This window comes from Gekko japonicus, unplaced genomic scaffold (genome assembly GCF_001447785.1).
Source record: "Gekko japonicus isolate JY-2015 unplaced genomic scaffold, Gekko_japonicus_V1.1 scaffold5642, whole genome shotgun sequence".
NCBI lineage: Eukaryota > Metazoa > Chordata > Lepidosauria > Squamata > Gekkonidae > Gekko > Gekko japonicus.
In genome coordinates this window covers 24,875-28,793 of record NW_015172725.1, presented here as the reverse complement: position 1 = coordinate 28,793, position 3,919 = coordinate 24,875, and the positions used below count along the sequence as shown (strand labels likewise).

At 50.1% G+C, this 3,919-nt stretch overlaps 1 long non-coding RNA gene across 1 annotated transcript in view; it reads left to right on the top strand.

The window, feature by feature from the left end:
- Nucleotides 1-3,186: 3,186 nt before the first annotated feature.
- LOC107119352 overlaps nt 3,187-3,919 on the top strand; it is a 2,976-nt gene continuing 2,243 nt past the window's right edge. The window contains exon 1 of the long non-coding RNA XR_001482795.1: nt 3,187-3,254. This is a non-coding gene — a long non-coding RNA (uncharacterized LOC107119352). The remainder of the gene's footprint in view (nt 3,255-3,919) is intronic.

Below are 3,919 nucleotides of genomic sequence, written 5' to 3'. Positions count from 1 at the left end.
ATAGAATAGGAAGGGCCATTAGGCCGTCTAGTCCAACTCTCTCCTCCATGAAGAAGAAGAGGAGGAGGAGGAGGTTGGATTTATACCCCGCCCTTCACTTGGCGTCTCAGAGCGGCTGGCATGTTGGTGTGGCTTGGGTCGGTCACAAGTTCTCTCAGAGCTGTTCTCTCAAGGGTAGTTCTCAAGAGAGCTCTCTTGGCCCCACCTGCCTCCCAGGGTGTCTGTTGTGGGGAGGGGAAGGGAAAGGAGTTTGTGAGCCACTCTGAGACTCCCTTGGGTAGTGAAGGGCCATGAGGTATAAATCCAATCTCCTCTCCTCCTCCTCCTTCTCCTCCTTTTCTCCTTCTCTTCTCTTCACACTTAGAGTGCAGTAGTGCCCACCAATGTTCAGACATGCTGAGTCTCTGACTGCAACAAGGTTTCCCCCCAACGCCCAGCCATCCTCCTGCTCTGGAAGCCCAGCATGGCGTGTTCGAGTAGCCAGTAACCAGTGTTCCCTCTAAGCTGAGTTAGTGTGAGTTAGCTCACAGTTTTTTAGCCTCTGGCTCATCATTTTTGTCTTATCTCAGGAAGGATAGCTCCATTTCAAACTAATTTATGCAGTAGCCAAATAACCTGCTCACCACTTTAATGCTAGTAGCTCACAAAGTAGAATTTTTGCTCACAGGGCTCCATAGCTTAGAGGGAACATTGCCAGTAACCCCCCACCACCACCTTCCTCTCCTTCCCAGATCCCAGCAGCAGCTGCTCCCACCAGGGCCACGCCTTCCAGTCCAACGAGCAGTGGCAGGTGGACGAATGCACGGCCTGCACCTGTGTCTCTGGGGAGGTTCACTGCCACCGTGAGCGATGCCCTCCTGTTGCCTGCGCCGCGGTGAGTAGAAGGCAGCGTGCGGAAGGGAGCGAGGCCCAGGGCGGATCCAGGCACGGAAGAGTGTCTGAGCCTTGGCTTTGGGGCAGACGTTCCAAGGAGAAGACCCTTGTCGCGGGGTGCTCCAGTGCTCTCCCATGTCGCAGTGGCTCTGTCTTGTACCTGGGCATTCTCGACAGGGGTCTCTGCCGCCGGGCAGCGCTGCGTCTGGAGACAAAGAGCAGAAACCCTTGGATAGTCTTGGGTCTTCTCTCGCCCATCTGTGCTGGCCTGTAGCAACCCGAGCTGCACTGTTAGGAAAGTCAAGCAATGAATAAATATACACTGCAAGAAACTTTTGTAAATTAATGTGTTCTGTTTATAACTGTCATTCTATAAAGTGCATTGTGTATTCTTATGACATCCTGATCAGGTATATATATTAAGAACATAAGAACATAAGAGACGCCAATGTTGGATCAGGCCAAAGGCCCATCTAGTCCAACACTCTGTCACACAGTGGCCAAAAATACCAGGTGCCATCAGGAGGTCCAGCGGTGGGCCTATTCAGTACATTCAGTATAACAATAAATCAGGGCTCTTTTTGTAGAAAAAGCCCAGCAGGAACTCATTAGCATAATAGGCCACACCCAACAGCAGGAACTCTTAGCATATTGGGCCACACCCCTGACAGCACAGCTCATTAGCACATTAGGCCGCACCCCCATGTTACCAGAAGTGTGGTTATCCAGCCACACCCACCTGTTGCTTGTTATTCTGTTTACCTTGTTTGTTGTCAAAACCCAGGGCTTTTTTGTAGCAGGAACTCCTTTGCATGTTAGGCCGCACACCCCTAATGTAGCCAATCCTAATGAGTTCCTGCTGTTGGGTGTGGCCTATTATGCTAATGAGTTCCTGCTGGGCGTGGCCAACTTGGGAGCCAGCCGAAACTCCGTTCCTGTGCGTTCCTGCCCCAAAATAGCCCTGCAGTTCATACAATAGAACAAGTACCAGTCAATTTTGCATCAGTATTTTAAAAGTCAAACCCCAACGGGAGTTTCCAGAATTACGTGCCCGCTTCTACTTGCATGAAGTCTTTCAGAAGGAAGGGGGGTGTGTGCTTTTATTTATAGTTGTGTTGATGCTTATTGCCGGTCCTACAAAAGACTGTTTAAAAGACATAATTCATAAGTCTAAAAGTTACAGTTTTTCTGGTATAGCTTGGCTGCATAAGTTTTCTTACCACGTTGTGCAGCTAAAATTCATGGACAGAGCGCTCCTGTCATTCTCATGGCTGCATAGTATTGACCTTGTTGTCTGGTCATTAAATTTTACGACGCCTGTTAACAGCACGATATGAGCAGCACTATCCCAAGCTAGCTTTAAGGCCCTAAATGGTCTGGAACCCACATATCTGCGAGACTGCCTCTCCTGGTATGCACCCCCCCTAAAGAGCACTGTGCTCTGCACAGAAGAACCTACTGGTGATCCCCAGCCCAAAAGAATTCTGGCTGTCCTGGACCAGAGAACAAATGTAAAGAAAAACAGTCGTGAGAGTCCGACCCACAGACCAAGCAGTCAACAAGACTTGCAAAGGAGATGCTTTCTGTATATTATGGTCAACAAGCACTACAACGCAATCAACAAATCCCTTCAAACCATAAGAAAATCCTTGTGTAAAAATACATCATCTCCGGATTATAGAGCAACGTTTTGAAACTGGATCTTCCTCAGGAAATGTTAGAGTAGTACAAAAGCTCTCTTGCTTATAAAATGCTTTACAAAAAGTCATGAAAGATAATACATTCAAATAGGACGCTGGTCTCAATAAGTATTCAGGCTCAAAAATGCTGCTAAGACGCCTGGGATCCATTAGAAGCTTAGCAGCATTGTTGAGCCTGAATACTTATCGAGACCAGCGTCCTATCTGAAACGTATTCTAAGCATCCCATCTGACTTTTTGTAAAGAGCTGGGAGAACCAGTTTTGATTCCCTATTTCTCCCCATGCCGCCAGCTGGTGTGACTTTGGGTCAGTCACAAGTTCTCTCAGAGCTGTTCTCTCGAGCAGTCCTCGAAAGAGCTCTCTCAGCCCCACCTACCTCACAGGGTGTCTGTTGTGGGGAGGGGAAGGGAAACGAGTTTGTAAGCCGCTCTGAGACACCTTTGGGTAGTGAAGGGTGGGGTATAAATCCAATCTTCCTCTTTTTCGTCGCTTCCTGATGTTTGGCAGGACGAGACGCCAGCCTTGATCCCTGGCGTGTGTTGCCCGCACTGTGTGCCCCACCCTGCCACCTGTGTGGCCTTTGGTGACCCGCACTACCGCACGTTTGATGGCAAGATGGTCCATTTCCAAGGCAGCTGCACCTACATTATGGCCCAGGATTGTGACGGAGGAGATTTCAGGTGAATACGACTCTTTCTCCCAGGTCATTTGGTGCTTCGGCGGCACTGTGGGCCTCAGACCGGGGAGGAGACAGGGGGGGGGTGTCTAGTGAGTGAGATTGGAGACCTAGACCTTTTGGGTGTGGCTTCAGCTTGGAAAGAGAAAGGGGAGGTTGTGGGTTAGGATTAGGGAGAAGGGGAAGACGTCTTCTGGGTTCTCAGTGCTGGGTTGCCTCAGTGCTTAGCTCAGGAAGAGAAGGGGCTCCCGGCCAGTTTAGTCAGGGATCCCGGAGGTTTTTTGTCATCTTCTGGGCATGGAACAGCGGTCACTGGGGGTGTGGAGGGGGAGGTATTTGTGAATTTCCTGCTTTGTGCAGGGGGTTGGACTAGATGACCATGGACGTCCCTTCCAACTCTATGGTTCTATGATTCTCTTGAAACGTCAGAGGAGACTGGGATGTCCCACGCTTTGGGGGATGCAGCACATGGTCCCATTTGTCTGTCTCTTCCGAAAACGGGAGGGGAAACTGGGTGCCAGAACTAGGGTTGCCAACCTCCAGGTGAGGCCTGGAGACCATCCAGAATTACGACTGCTGTCCAGACGACCGAGATCAATTCCCCTAGAGACAAAATGGCTGCTTTGGAGGGAGGACTTTGTGGCAATACGCCTTCCCAACCCCCCCCCC